Genomic DNA, 16,629 nt, shown 5'->3' with positions numbered 1-16,629 from the left:
TTCACGATTTCTCTCTTGTTTAGTGTTTGAAATTGGGGTCAGCCAGATGGTCAGCATGACTGATTTTTTTCCTTATACAAGTAGCATTAATGGAAATGATTGCCTAGCCTTGCATTTTATGTAGTACAGATGCTGGCTAGTTAAGCTTGCTTATGAATCATTTTATCCATAAACTCCAGTGTATTCTATTTAGAACTGCAGAGTTAGAAACTAATACATACAGTTAAACTCTTAATCCAGAGAGGGCTCAGTTTTTCACTTAATTTTGTATTCTCTTTTTCCCTCTCTCAATGCTTATAGTAAAGTGATCAAATTAAACAGATCCAGATCCAGGCTGTGTGGTTTAGTATTCTAATTCCTACTTAATTGTTGGATGATGGTCCTATTGAATTTTGAAATGTTAGCGGGGGAAGGGTATTGATGTAGTATGGAATGAACAGGTGTGGAAAAAGTTTTCATAGGATGGATTTCTGTCCTTATTTTTATAAAAAGCATACCCCCAGGAAAAGGGATCAGGGTCTGTTAACCTAATCACCATTGCCACATTGTGAGAAGAAAATGGGTTGTTATTTTTTATTTTTTTGCCACAATGATTAGTTTAAGTGCTCATGCTTTGGGCTTCTGAGATCTAATGTCGGTTTCCATGGGAACAGCAGTGCAGGCAGACCCTGAGTTGTCAGGCGTTTCTATTAATATAATCTGGGGAAGCTCCTGTCTGAGTGCAGGCCAAGTGTTTCCCCAGCATCTTTGGTCATTTAGTCACAAGTGGCTTGAGCCTGTAGATACCTTGAGATGTAAGTATTTGAAATATTTGTTATATTAAAATCAGTATGTGCATAGTATAATGTATATTTTATATTTGTATATACATATGGATATGTATATATGTATATGTTATATAATGTATATGTTATATTTAACATATAATGTATATGTTGAAGTGAAGTGAAGTCGCTCAGTTGTGTCAGACTCTTTGCAACCCCGTGGATTTAATCGCTTTACAATATTTTAAAATTAAATATTTTAAAAATTAAAAAATAAAATTCTTTTAGTAATTAAAAAAGAAACTTTTAATTTATTTCAGTAGTCAAGTCTCCTGTATTCCTTGCTCAAATAAAAGATCTTAAAATACTCTACAAAGACTATGCCAACCAAATGTTCATTCTTCATTCCTGACTTGAACTTCTGCCCTGAATCCTTGCCTCTTTTTCTCTACCGTGAACTGGGATGTGTAAACAAGAAGGAAATTTAAATATCCCTACTTTTAAGTCCGTATGTGTCTCAAGTCTGGGAAAATCTGTAAGTGGTTAGGTCTTTGACTTATCTGCTCTGGACCTTACCCTGGGCACTCATGTTGCTAAGAAGGAAAGTAGTCTCCCCCAAAGGCTCCTGGAACAAAAACCCAGAGCAGCCTCTCAGAACTCTTCAAAGGCTCCAAAGCCCCATGAAGGCTTTTTGCTGTAAGGATCCCTCAGATTTTATGGTCCTCTCACATAGAACCCCCACACACCCATCCATTCATTCCTTCAACAAATACTCACATCTGCTGGGTGCCAGACCCTTGCTAAGAGTGTATATGTCTGTTAGTCCCTCAGTTATGTCTGACTCTTTGTGACCCCATGGACTGTAGCCCACCAGACTCCTCTGTCCCTGGGATTCTCCAGGCAAGAACACTGGAGTGGGTTGCTATGTGCTTCTCCAGTGCATGAAAGTGAAAAGGGAAGGTGAAGTCGCTCAGTCCTGTCCGACTCTTAGTGACCCCATGGACTGTAGCCCACCAGGCTCCTCTGTCCATGGGATTCTCCAGGCAAGAGTACTGGAGTGGGTTGCCATTCCCTTCTCCAGGGTGCTAAGAGAGTAGTACTGACAAAATCTGCCTTTGTGAGTCTGAGAGTATGTTGGGGAAAGGCTATCCCAGAAGCAAATAGACAACTCATTATGTAATAATGGCTACTAGAAGTATTGTGAGATTTCTGTGAAGAAGAATTAGGGGTGAGATCTCATTTAAATGTGAGTAGGATTATACAAGTACTGAGTCTGAAATATGTGGGCTGGGGTGGACGCGAGAGGATGTCTCTGGGTTAGAACCTTTTCCCAACTTCTCTTTCTGCCTTGGCTGCCACCTCTATTGAGCATCTTTGTGGTGGTCTGTTGGGCTTTCCAGGTGGGTCAGTGGTAAAGAATCTGCCCACCAATGCAGCAGATGCAGGAGATGTGGGTTCAATCCCTGGGTCGGGCAGATCCCCTGGAGAAGGAAATGGCAACTCACTCCAGTATACTTACCTGGAAAATCTCATGGGCAAAGGATCCCAACAGTCTACAGTTCATGGGGTTGCAAATAGATGGACACATGACTGAGCAACTAAGCCATGGTGGTCTATTAATGCTCTTTCATCAGTTTTTGTCTTTAATTGTATAATAGATATCCTACCTGTGACTCAGCTGGTAAAGAATCTGCTTGGAACGCAGAAGACCCAGGTTTGATCCCTGGGTTGAGAAAATACCTTGGAGAAGGAAATGGCAAGTCATTCCAGTCCTCTTTGAAGAAGGGGAGGTTAGCTGGGCAGCTTTGAGCAGCAATTAGGTGCCGAGCCATGAAATAACAACCCAGGGGCATCCATATAGCAGAAGAACGATGCAGACAACAGGGTACCTGAGGTCAGTGGGTTGAGGTGGCTGAATGCTGCCTGTGGAGCATTGCACTGTGCTAAGCAGTTTCTCCTGCTTCCAGTCTCATGCTCTGAGGCTGCGGCTGCCGAGTCCAGAGCTCTCCTGGCTGGCCCCTTCTGTCCTGGGTGACCAGGCAAGTGCGGTGCTGGGGGGGGGGGGGGCCTGGCCGTAGGTCACTGACTAAGAACTCATCTGATGATCCCCAGCAGGGACATGGTGATGTACTGCACTCAGTCACATTGCCCAGGGGGGAGTCATGGCACGTGCTACCGGAAAGGATTAGCTCAGCCTGGGAGATGGCCAGTACCTCTCTCCTTGTCCAGACTGATCAACGATTTATGCTGGGTGAGTGGAAATTGACTTTGACCTCATTCACTTTATTGCTTATGAAATCATGGCAGTGACTGTAGACTTTTAGTTTAAACATTTATATAGTTAGGTAGTTTTGTTTTCATGGAGCTGCACTTAATGAACAGGCACATTTCAAATACTAACATGTAGTTGTTAATGAATTATTAATTCTATGTCTCTAAAAGTCAGCTTTCTGTTAGAATTAGCTCTATGAGGCTCGTGACTAATGAAGTCAGGTATTCCATGCTCAGTTCAATTCAGTCGCACAGTCATGTCCGACTCTGCGACCTGATGGATGGCAGTATGCCAGGCTTCCCTGTCTGTCACCAACCCCCGAAGCTTATTCAAACTCATGTCCACTGACTCGGTGATGCCATCCAACCATTTCATCCTCTGTTGTCCCCTTCTCCTCCTGCCTTCAATCTTTCCCAGCATCAGGGTCTTTTCAAATGAGTCACTTCTTTGCATCACGTGGCCAAAGTATTGGAGTTTCAGCTTTAGCATCAGTCCTTCCAATGAATATTCAGGACTGATTTCCTTTAGGATGGACTGGTTGGATCTCCTTGCTGTGCAAGGGACTCTCAAGAGTCTTCTCCAACACCACAGTTCAAAAGCATCAATTCTTCGGTGCTCAGCTTTATGGTCCAACTCTCACATCCATACATGACTACTGGAAAAACCAAAGCTTTGACTAGATGGACCTTTGTTGGCAAAGTAATGTCTCTGCTTTTTAATATTCCATGTTATAGCTTAGGAAATTGGCACTTCCCTGTGCTAAGGATTGGAGCTGGGAGCAAGTCTTCCTGTCTCCCTTCTATGTGGATTTTTTTTCAGCATCATATGCCCTGCTGTATGCCAGGATGTCTGAAGGATCTTGAGAGATCTGGCATAAAATATTCCACACACACACACATATATATATATGGAATTATTTGTATGTAGTTCATATTGTACATCTCTATGAAAGTGAAAGTTGCTCAGTCGTGTCTGACTCTTTGTGACCCCATGGGCTATACAGTTCATGGAATTCTCCAGGCTAGAATACTGGAATGGGTAGCCTTTCTCTTCTTCAGAGGATCTTCCCAACCCAGGGATTAAACCCAGGTCTCCTGCATTGCAGGCGGCTTCTTTACCAGCTGAGCCACAAGGGAAGTCCAAGAATACTGGAGTGGGTAGCCTATCCCTTCTCCAGTGGATCTTCCTCATATATATAAGCCGAAATTATATATTGTAACACATATATTACATGGAAAGATATATAGATATATGTTTCTATCTATCAAGAGGCATGGATACTAACAAATGACTAGGAAGTAGCAGTTTGGCATGGTGTTATGAGGGGGCACACACAGCATGCTATGGAGTATAGGAAGGAAGGGATCCCTGAGAACATGCATTGAGTTTGAGTTCAAAGGGATACTAGCTGGTGAACTCTATGTATCAGGAGGTTGGGGAGTAGATGGCATTTTGGGAAGAGGGAGAATTATAGGCTAAGTGTCAAATGCAAAGGAAAGCATACCTTCTTTTTTTTAAGGGTTTTAAAATTTGATTTATATTTGATTTGTAGTTGTATTTAACAGAATTTATCAATGAAGTCACTTGGTCCTGGAATTTTCTTTGAGGGAATGCTTTTGATTAAGAACTAAATTTTGTTAATAGATATTGAACTGATAGACCTCCTATTACTTCTTGGGTAAGTTTTGTTAAATAGTGCTTTTCAAAGATTTTGCCCATTTAATCTATGTTATCAAATTTTTCAGCAGGAGGTTGCTCCTAGTATTCCCTTCTTATATTTCTAATGTCCAGGATTTGTAGTGAAGTCTCTTCTACTAATCCTAATATTGGTAATAGGTGTTCTCTCTTTTTCCTGAATTGATCTTGGTAGGTATTTATCACTTCCATTAATCTCTTCAAAGAAATGACTTTTGGTCTTGTTTATGCCTTTTTCTCTGTTGTCTGTCTACTTTCTGTTTATTGATTTTTGCTTTTATTTTTGGTATTCACATCTTTCTACTTCCTTTAGGTTAATATTGCTATTCTTTGGGTAGACTCTTGAGTTAGAAGCTTAGATGCATCACTCTCAATCTTTCCCCCCTAAAGTATCCATTTAAAGATAAAAATTTTCCACTAAAGCACTGCTGTAGCTGCATGACACCTGCTACTTACTGTTGCTCTTTCTTCGTTTTCATTCACTGTAATTCCAAGGTGATTAGAAGTATATTTTGCATGATTCTTTGACATTTTTTGAGGCCTACCTTACTACCCAGTATCTATTTTGGTAAACGCTCATATGCACTTGAAAAGTTTTCATTCCTTTCTTTTTCAGCTTTATTGAGATGTAAGTGATAAGCAACATTGTGTAAGTTGGTGTACAGCTTGCTGATTTGATACATTTATATATTGCAAAAATGATGGCTACTATAGTTGTCAGCTAACACGCCCATCATGTCACATAACTCCCACTTCTTTTTTGTGGTGAGAACATTTAAGAGGCAGTCTTAGAAAGTTTCAAATAAACAATATAGTAGCATTAACAATAATCACCAGCTGTATCTCAGAACTTGCTCATATGATAAATGGAAGCTTTCAACCTTTTAGCAACCCTTTGATCTCCCCATTTCCACCCACCTCCCACCCTCTGCCAGCTCCTAGTAAGCACCATTCTACCATCTGTTCTATGAGTTTGGCTTTTTCAGTTTCCACAGATAGGTTACATTCTACAGTATTTGTTTTTCTTCATCTAATTTCACTCAGCATAATGCCCTCAAGGTCCATCCACGTTGTCACAAGCAGTAGAATCTTCTTCTTTCTCATGGCTGACTAATATTCCTTTGTGTAGATGCCACATCTTCTTTATCCATTCATCTGTTGACTGATACATATTGTTTCCATATCTTGGCTATTGTGGATAATGCTGCAATGAACATGGGAGTACAGATAACTCTTTTAGATTCTGTTTTCATTTCATTTGGATATATACTCGGATGTGGGACTGCCAGATCTTACGGTAGTTCTATTTAGCAATTTTTGAGGGACCTCCATACTGTTTTCCATTGTGGCTGCATAAATTTACACTCCCTCCAATGCATTAGAATTCCCTTTTCTTCACATTTTTTCTCAGCACCTGTTGATGACACTGCTTGATGCCAGCCATTCTAACAGGTTTGAGGTCATATCTCATTGTGGTTTTGACTTGCATTTCTTTGATGATTAATCATGTTGAGCACCTTTTCATGTGCCTATTGGCTACTTGTATATCTTTTTTGGAAAATACCTATTCAGTTCCTCTACCCATTTTTAATTGTTTTTTTTTTTTTTTTGTTATAGAGTTATCTGAATTGTTTACATGTATTTTGGGTATTTATTCCTTATCAGAAATATACAAATGCTCTCCTTCCAGTCTCTTTGCCTTTACATTTTGCTGACTGCCTCATAGAGGTATTTTTTTAGTCTTTTTAAGAATGTGACACATCTCTCTAGTGTGGAGTTAATGTGAATTTTTACATTTTGAATGGAATTGCAACCACAATCATTGCTAAAAGAACATTCACTCCTAGTGAGGGTTTACAAAAGCCACTAAAAAGAATAAGGTAGACAGATGAAAATGCGAAGGGTCACCATTTGGGGTTATTTTTATTTAAAAATTTATTGTGCTACTTTTGAAAGAGAATTGTTTTTATGACTGCTCTTTTTGTGATTGAAAGTCATCTAATAGTAAGCAGTATAGTAATAATAATAGGCTACTTTTTAATTTCTGGCAAACAGCTTTAAGTGCACTTTCTTTGATTACACTTCCATTTTTTGTTAAACTTGAATTTTCTGAAGCCTTTTATGTACCACTAAGCAAATAACTTTAACTTTTAATAAACCTGATTTTCATCTTTATTATATTTCTAATTGTTAAGACCATGCTTTCTAAAGTTAACTTCAATCCTCAGATACAGCTGGGAAACTGTTATGAAATAGAATCAGTTGCTTTTTTTTTTTCTTCCTATATCTAATTAAGCACTAACTGATTTTAGTACTATATTGCCTTTACATTGCTTATTCTTATTGACTGAATCCTATCCCTCATTCACTTTTGTTTTGTTTGAAATTTAAAGTTATTTTCTTACTGTATTTATCATACCTACTGTTTTAATAATCTGCTTTCTTTAAATGCAATAAATCCCAAATGGATTGCATATTCTTTATAAAAAAAAAAAAAGAATGTGACATATATTGTGGTATAGTATCCGAATTATCTTTTTTTTAATGATTTTTTCTTTTGGTCACATTATTCTCACTCCACATACATAACAGCTTTTTATATTATAACCATGTGAATAAAAGAAACTGAAAGCTGTATGTGATGCTATTTTACATTCAAGAAAGCTCTTACTTTTTTTTTTTTTTTCTGTTAGGAACTCAGTTTGAAGGGCATGTCACTTCCACTAGCTGTGGAAGATCTCTGTTGGGACTTGGTTAGACTTTTTCCTAAGGTCTAGTTTACCTCTGGTTCATCCCTGGGCTAAGTTCTTTGTGGTCCCCATCTCCTTGGCATTGCTATTTACTAGAGGCTTCGACTCTGACCACTAGAGGCTTTCGATATAGTTCTTGAGGTTCTTGCCCTACATAGTTTTAAAGCCTGGGAAATGTTTTAAGGGCAGTAATACATGTCAGAAAAGACTCTCGTGTTTTTTTTTTTTTTTAATCCTAAGCACCATGACATTATGAAAGATTTTACTCTGCCTTCACAACTTAGCCCCCATCCCAGCCTCCCATGCTGCCTCCGAACTTAAGCACTGACCCGTGGCCAAAACTGACATTGCACCTAGGGCTTCTCTGGTTTCTAATACAGGTCAGCAGCTGTTAAGCCTCTAAATTCACATCTTCTTTCTCGCTTCCCTGGTAGAGTTCCTCTGCAAGGACCAACTTCAAACCTCATGTCTATTTTGGAATTGTTCAATGACCCCAGGAAAGAAAATGGTTGGTGATTTTCAGCTCTCCTGGGAAAGGCTCTTTCAATTCTAAAATTTTAGTTCTCCTAGTCATCATCAACTCCACAACTTTGTGATATCTCGAAACATACAATTTTTGTAATTTATGTGTTTTTTCCTCTAGTTTCCAGGAGAAACAGTGACCTGCCACAACCTACTGCATCTTTCCCGGAAGTGAAATTCATCTTTTGTTAAAGAGAAAAAGAGAAGTGAATTCTGTGATCTATAAACTAGTAAGTTTATTTTAGATACCAAGCAAAATTCTAAAATTCATTGTTTATAAGGCAGATGGAGAGTTATTATTGAATATAAAGGGGTATACAGTAAACTAAATCTAACAGAAGATCATTCAGAATATATTATCCTAGATAGAATCACTCCATTTCTATCTATCATCTATCTAGCTTTCTTTCTTCCTTTTTTGTCAAGGTCGCAAAAGATAGATATAGTCTATCTGACATTTAGAAAGACATTTGACAAAAATTTGGTATCCTTGTCAAGAGGAAGAAATGTGAGGTTGAGGCTGATGCATTTAGATGGATTTACAGTGTCAAAGGATCTTAACCTATGACTCTGGATGACTCTCTAAGGAGATCAGTGTAAGTCTGGAGAAATGTTTCTGTGAGTATAGCAGAAATCTTGTTATCCAGACCTCCAAGTAGATTTTAATCAATTAATTTGATGAAGACAAATAGCATACAGGTCATGTAAAGTTGGAGGGAATTCCAGTAAACTGAAGGAGTCAAGAATTAAAATATTTTCAGCAGGCTGCAAGAAATAAAACTTTATGGGTACAAATATAGTACTCCATATTTGGATAGAATAACAACTGTAAAAATGCAGGCTGAGAACGACAGAAATACAGGTTTTCAAAAAAACACTTGGGAATTACTGTTAGCACGAGCTTAGAATGAGTTAACAGTGTGATATGGCTGCTTAAATGGTCAGTATGATTTAGGACAGCATTTGGTAGAGTATAAGGTATAGAACATGATAGCTGATAGATCCATTGTACTGAATATGCCTTGAACATATGCTGTTGCAATATGTTCCAAGCATCCTGCTTTCAGCTGAGGGGACCATCTCGGAAGCTCACCTGGAGGATGGTAACTGGGATATAAAAGTGGGGAACGTAAGGACAGAAACAGCTGAAGGATGTGAGAGTGTCTAACTAGGGAAAGAGATGCTTTTGGGGGATATGAGAGTTGTCTTCTAATACATGCAGAATTGCTTTGCCTTTGAGCTTAAAACCAGAACAGAAATAGAGAAAAAAACTTTCATTTCTAACATTAAAAAGAACTTAGAACAATAATATAGGCCTCTGAACCTCAGATGAGGCCACTTTGTAATGTTGTGAAGATCTGGGATTTCTGAATCAGGAGGAATTTAACCCAAATTCCTCTGTCATTCATAAGCTCTCTGATTTTCCCTAATCTTTCACACTCTGAGCTTCTTTATTTCTCAAATGGGAACAATCATAGTACAATTTTTATAGTCATTATAAGGATTAAGGGAAATAATTCAGATAATTCATTTGCCATGGTGTGTGGCACATTTATTATGCCTAGAATATAGGAACTATTTTTAAGATACTGAGATGTGGTTAGACAAGCATCTGCCCCTTACCCTGGCCACAGTTTTTCTTTAGTAAGTAGGAAACCAAGTCTCATCTCAGAATTTAGACTTAATGCCTGAAACCTGGGAACCAGTGGAGCTGACTTGATCTGTTATAATGAAGCATCTATAGACCATGAAAGGTAATTCTAGAAGATTTCTCAGGTGTCACTTTTATACAGGTTGTCTGCTTGAGTGAACTCATACTGTGAGTTGAGAAAACATCAGTTTATTCCTTCTAGATGGACAGTTGTTTTTTTTTTTTTACTTTTTTTACATTAATACTGATTTTATTGTTACCAGAACCTCAGTTGTAGCTTACTTAGTGTTTCTGACACCCCCATATAGCAATGGAGCCTTTCACTAATCTCCAAAATATCATCACTTCCTTTTTTTAAATGCTTCTTTGTTGTGGTAAAAGTCACATAATATTAATCATACAACTGTAGCCATATTTAACTGTATAGTTCAGTGGCGCTAAGTACATTCATATTGTTGTGAAACTCTCGAGGACACAAATGTGTACAAACATGCACCCTGGATTTTGAGAGTACACCCAATTTCAAATAGTTTATTCTGTTTTCCCTTAAAGCACATTATTACATGTATATGTAAGATGTTGGAAACTCCAAGCTGCGTGTATGTAGATCACATGGTTGTACCAAGACAGTCAAAATCATTTTTGGTAAGGAGTGTGGTCAGAAAGGCTGTGAGGTGCTGTCTTGTGCTCATCAGCAAAGATTGATATAATACATGGAAAGGGGGAAGAGCAGGGTGACTCAAACTGCTGGTGCGAGTGAGAATTAATATAGCCACTCTGGGTACCAATTTGGTGATCTGTTCAAATAGTAGATGAACACACTCTTTGACTTGGCAAGTCCATTTCTATGTATCTGCCAGAGACTCTCTTTCACAGGTGCAAAAGAAGCTTATAGACTGTTCCTGTAACACTCAACATAAATGCTCACCAAATGGAAAAAGAATAAATAATTAATTGTTCGGTCCTCTGAATTAATTTAATGCCACAATTAAGATGAATAAACTAGAGGTATATTTGTAATTGTAAAATTATATAATTTAAAACTGTATATTTTAAAAACATAATATGGAGTGAAAATACTCTTTATGGAATTATGAATACAATGCTTCCATTAAATAGAGATTTGACTATAAAATATTTAAATGTTTATATTAAATATATTATTTAAATTACATTTATATATAAATTTTTTTATGTTTATATATAAATATATAAATTTATTTATGATGGTGATGGTTTAGTTGCTGAGTCAATATATAAATTTATTTATGATGGTGATGGTTTAGTTGCTGAGTCAATATATAAATTTATTTATGATGGTGATGGTTTAGTTGCTGAGTCAATATATAAATTTATTTATGATGGTGATGGTTTAGTCGCTGAGTCATGTCCGACTCTTGCAACTCCATAGATTGTAGCCTGCCAGACTCCTCTGAACATGGGATTCTCCAGGCAAGAATGCTGCAGTGGGTTGCCATGTCCTTCCCCAGGGGATCTTCCCAACCCAGGAACCAAACCCGGGTCTCCTGCATTGCAGGCAGATTCTTTACCAATTGAACTACAAGGAACACCCCAAATTTATTTATATAAGTTATTAAATATATGCAATAATGTCCATAGTTATAAATATGGAGCAAATATATACAGCTGTTCATGATTGAGCACTTTTTTAGAGGAAAGTAGGGACAAGAATGTGGTGTTATAAATGGGGAGGCTTAATTCCATCTGTGATATTTTATTTTCTAAAAAAGGTAATTTGAAGCACATGTGGAATAATGTTAATATTTGATAAAGCAAGATATTAGGTACATAGACTTCATTCTATTACTCTTTTCTTATCTATAGGTTTAATATACTTCATGTTGCTTTTTTCTTTTTTTGAGAAAGAAGGGTGCTCTTTTCAATGTCCTTGCTTGATTTCCCTGGAAATGGGGACGCTGAGTAAGACCCAGGAATCTAAGACTATTGAGTGGGTATGCAGGAAGAGGCGAGTTTGCTGCTAGTTTGGCTTCATAGCTTAAGAGGCATAGGGCTTCTCATGCCTCCTGTTCGGTTCAGCCTGGTCACTGGGTTTGGAGATCATACAGAAACTAAGGTCAAAGTGCTAGTTAGCTGTTAAAATATCCAAGATCCCTTCTAAATCTAGTGTAGTTTTAAGTAGTATGATGAGCTCTGGTGTCCAAAGATTCAGGACCCTGATACTGTTCCCATCGAGGATTTAGGTAGAAAAACGTTTCCGCTGGAGAGGGAGGTGAAGGGTCAGGACAGAGGAAGGGAAGACACAAGGAATGTCTCAGTGGGAGGGTTCCGAGGAGAGCCCTGGCTGGCATGGGTTGGTGTGGAGACCCTGTGCCCTTGGGGGAAAGCATAAAGGTGACATTAAAGAAGGACTTGCAGATGGAAGGCAGAGAGGCCCAATTTGGCGACTTCATACTTTTGCGCGGAGCATTCTGGTAATAACCACCCCAGAAAACCCAATCACCCAAACAAGAGTGCTTGGAAGTGCGGCTGAATGATTAATGAAGCCGGCGCTACTTGGCTGAGTAGAGAAACAGATTTGCCTAAATATCCAGATGGCTACTTGTCCTCTCTCCCCAGGGCCCTGCAGAACACAGAGGGGATTCCCCCTCCATCGCCCCACCTGGCTGGTAGGGTGATTGGATTCTCAGCGTGCCAGAGGTTGGGGGCCCTTTAGAATCCTCCTTCTGGCTTTTAGTGAGCAGCCTTCAGCCACTCTTTAGTGTTCTTAGGGAAGAGCATTCCATATTCAGAGGAAAAAAAAATAGTTCTCTTTTCGATGCATGAAATGTTTCTGTATTTGAGCAATGAAGCAAGTGGCCTTGGGGACTCATGATAAGTATGCCTTGTCATAAAAAAACATCATGGACCCTTCAAAAATGCCATCTAAAAAGGAAATCTTGCCTTAAGTAATAGTGCTGAAGAGAGAAATTTGAGGGTTTAAGGCAGGATTAGAAAACTTTGTAATTCAGATGTTTTTCCACTTAATATATTGTGTGTATTTTAACTTATAAGGAAGAGTAGAGGAGATGGTAGAAGGAGAAAATAGAGTGACAGAGGTGAGGAAGGGTTAAGATACGTGCAGGAGGTGACGACCATGTTGGAGAAGTTTCCTTTGTTCCCCAGCGTGGATGGAGGTTTATATTATAAAGAATATCCATCAGCTTATTTCTCTTTCACTTTAAAGAAAATTGAAAGCTTCTGTTGTTTAGCCTGTACTGCCTTCTCCTGGTTGGTCCTGGATTAGCAGCTAAGACATGACAAAAGGAAAAGTATGAATGAATCCACATATAACACAGGTGTTATGGTACACTGCTGGCTCATTGCTCTTGACCACTACCTAAATAATATATCCAGGTATTGAGGGACTGGCTTAGAACCATGATGATCTTGTTTCTTGACCCTTACCACTGTGATCCCATGCATATATTAATGAAATGTCTGAGTGGAACACTTAAGCTCTTCCAAAACTGAGAAAGGCACGTGTGCAGACTAGGGGTATCCTTGAGTTGCTTACTTTGAAATGACAGAGGTTGTACAAAATATGAACCTTATTAAGGGACATTTCTTGCATACCTCTGGAGCTGACTTTAATTTTTCTTTTGTGACTTGTCAGGAGTGTGGTGGGGAGATTAAAACTATAGTCTCTAGACTTACAAACTTCAGTTCAGAGAAAAGGTTCTTCCTTAGATTCTTTTCTTTAAAAGACAGATAGGGAGATTCCAAGAATGATACCTGTAAAATGAAAGAAAAAGAAAAGATTGGAAAAAGGAAGCAGAAATGCAAAATTATTGATTTTTTGAGTAGGTAAAGCCAAAACTTTATACACACATATTGTATGTGCACAATGTCCCAGAAATTACAAAACAGAGGGAATCTATCTGTGAGTAACTCAAGATTGAAAAGGAACAGGATTCTGTCCAATCTTCCATATGTTGATATAAAAGAAAAATATTGATGCTGAGGGGCACAGCTGTGGTTCTGTCTCCAGCCTTCTGTTAGAGCATCCATGCGTTGGGAATTGCTGGGGATGGGGAGAAGTTTATGTCCAGATCGTGGAAGCTTGGGAGGTTGAACCAAGTGAAGAAAGTGGGAGAGAGGTTCAGGATGGGGGACACATGTACACCCATGGCTGATTCATGTCAGTGTAAGGTAAAACCACTACAATATTGTAAACTAATTAGCCTCCAGTTAAAAAACAAAACAAAACAAAACAGGCTGTGGTCAGCTACACAAACTGAGACAGAATTCAGTTCAGTTCAGTTCAGTAGCTCAATCGTGTCTGACTCTTTGTGACCCCATGGACCGCAGCACACCAGGCCTCACTGTCCATCACCAACTCCCGGAGTTTACCCAAACTCATGTCCATTGAGTCAGTGATGCCATCCAACCATCTCATCCTCTGTCATCTCCTTCTTCTCCTGCCCCCAATCTTTCCCAGCATCAGGGTCTTTTCAAATGAGTCAGCTCTTCGTATCAGGTGGCCAAAGTATTAGAGTTTCAGCTTCAACATCAGTCCTTCCAATGAATATTCAGGACTGATCTCCTTTAGGATGGACTGGTTGGATCTCCTTGCAGTCCAAGGGACTCTCAAGAGTCTTCTCCAACACCACAGTATTGGAACTATATGAAAACAAGGAAAAACAACAGAAATAGGTATCAGAAAGCCAATGTACTGTCATGTAGGGACAACCCAGTGGCAGAAGAGGGAAGTCAAAGAACCATAAAGTCACAGTGGGAGCCAAAAGTGCATGCACTGAGCTGAGACAGAATTTAGCTTTCCAGTATCTTGAATTTTCAGATGACTTTTAATTCCTATTTCCTCCATGCACAGAAGTGCTTACTCCTGGAGAGTCTAAAGCAGCAAGTGGCTTCTAAGGAATATTGTTGGAAGGACATTAGCAATCCTATTAAAGAAAGGTCAATGATGAATATGTGTATATTATTTCCATGGACAGAGGAGCCTGGCGACTACAGTCCATGGGGTCACAAAAAGTTGGATACGACTGAGCCACTAACATACACACACGTGTATATTATATTGTGTGTGTGTCAAATTGGTGGATCACTGCTATTTGTTTTGGTTCTTCTTAGTTAATTATTTTGTCTGTAAGTCTCAGAAAAGAACTCCATTCATGCACCTTTGGACCAGAAATAAATGTTGAAGTAAATTTGGAGAAAACAGTAAAGGCATAACCACAGGGTCTCTTTGGATCAAGCCTCAAACCTGCTGGCCCACCAATCAGATCTTTGTTATTGAACTGATTTAGGATTAGGGACTGTTCCCACTTCATAAATGATAAGAGCAAAATGATTACAAAGACACTCTAAAGTAATCTGATTATCTATTCTTTTGTAGAATATAAAAATATGGGAGAACCTTGTCTGTCATTTGTTATAACAGAGTCTAGAATTCAATAAATATTAGCTGACAGTGATAACATGAGAATTTTCTTGGCTACTCCAGAAATGACAAACTAAACCTCAAAGCCTTTCCCAGAAACCCAATAAAAGCTAAAATAACTAATTAACAAAATGAATGAGAGCCAAACCAAACCACAGGTCTTCCTGGATAACTTCCTGATCCAAGTTAACATACATGACCAAGCAGGTGACTTCAGGTCCTGTGGGAATCTTTCAGTATTTGGGAGTAAGACGAAAATGGACTGCTAGTAATTGTCATTTTCCTTCAGAGTTAAGATATTAGAAACTGACAAGATGGTCCAGAGCCTGAGAAGGCACAGCCTCTAATTCTAAGAGCCAATTTATTTTACTCTAATTGGAGAGGTTGGCAAGACTTTTGAGATTGTTATTTTAAATGCCTTTTGCTATTAAACCGTGGTTAGGAAATCTGCTCAGCCCAAATGATGCTAAAAGAGCATTAAGTTTATGAGTCACGAAAGCCAAAATGATTCCAATTAGTTCCCCGCATTTCAGCACAATAGAAGTCCTTGATATCCAATGGGGCACTGCTTTCAAATGGAAACAAGACAGATCAGAATCTTGACTCCTCACCTTGATTATTGACCAAGGAAAGGTTAGGTGAGCTATTATGTCGATTCACTTGAAAGGTTCCTCTTCTGCAGAAAGGGGATAACTGGCACATTGGTCTCTGGTGGGGCACAGAGCAGTGTATTGTGTCTTCAGGGTGAAGTCTTTTATACACATGGGGCAGACTTGGAAAGTACTGTAGCTCTGTCTCCTTCTAAGGCCCTTAGATTCAGCTTTCTCTCTTTCCAATTCTTTCCATTTAATTTTTTTAAAATTAATATTTGTTTGGCTGTGCTGGGTCTTAGTTGAAGCAGGTGGGATCTAGTTCCCTGACCAGGGATTGAACCTGGGGCCTCTGCATTGGGAGCACAGAGTCTTAGCCACCAGAATAATGAGCACACACACTGGTGCTTAAGTGAGGATAATGATAGTTAGGCTGTCAGTCATGCCCGACTCTTTGCAACCCCATGGACTGTATCCCGCCAGGCTTCATGGGATTTTTCAGACAAGAATACTGGAGTGGGTTGCCATTCCCTTCTCCAGGGTGTCTTCCCAACCCAGGGATTGAACTTAGGTCTCCTGCATTGCAGACAGGTTCTTTATGATCTGAGCCACCAGGGAAGATAATTGCTAGCATTTGTTCAGCCTTGCCGTCTATGTGTGATCTCAGGGAAAGATATATAAACCATTTTTATCTTACAGATTAAGAAACTAAGAAGCAGACTAGTTAAATAAAATACCTGAGGTCACTCTGACTGTACCTCTCAGTGTGGGATCTGAATTGAGAGCAGTCTGATTACAGAGACCTTGTCTCATCTACTATCTGAATTTATTTCTCTATTTGTCATATTAAAAATAATAGGATGCATGACTGAACTATACCTTCCATGAAGATTTCTTTTATGTGTGAATGTGTGGTTCTTGAAAGACATAACAGAGGACAGACAGCTCTTTCAAAGAGTTTGT

General features: G+C 38.9%; 1 long non-coding RNA gene across 1 annotated transcript in view; it reads left to right on the top strand.

Annotated features, from left to right (window-relative positions):
• The first annotated feature begins 2,882 nt into the window (after positions 1–2,882).
• The window catches only part of LOC110142085 (uncharacterized), a 77,574-nt gene continuing 63,827 nt past the window's right edge, over positions 2,883–16,629 (top strand). The window contains exons 1-2 of the long non-coding RNA XR_011485235.1: positions 2,883–3,015; positions 8,125–8,233. This is a non-coding gene — a long non-coding RNA (uncharacterized lncRNA). The remainder of the gene's footprint in view (positions 3,016–8,124; positions 8,234–16,629) is intronic.

This window comes from Odocoileus virginianus, chromosome 32 (genome assembly GCF_023699985.2).
Source record: "Odocoileus virginianus isolate 20LAN1187 ecotype Illinois chromosome 32, Ovbor_1.2, whole genome shotgun sequence".
Lineage (NCBI taxonomy): Eukaryota > Metazoa > Chordata > Mammalia > Artiodactyla > Cervidae > Odocoileus > Odocoileus virginianus.
This window is presented reverse-complemented; position numbering and strand designations above follow the sequence as displayed.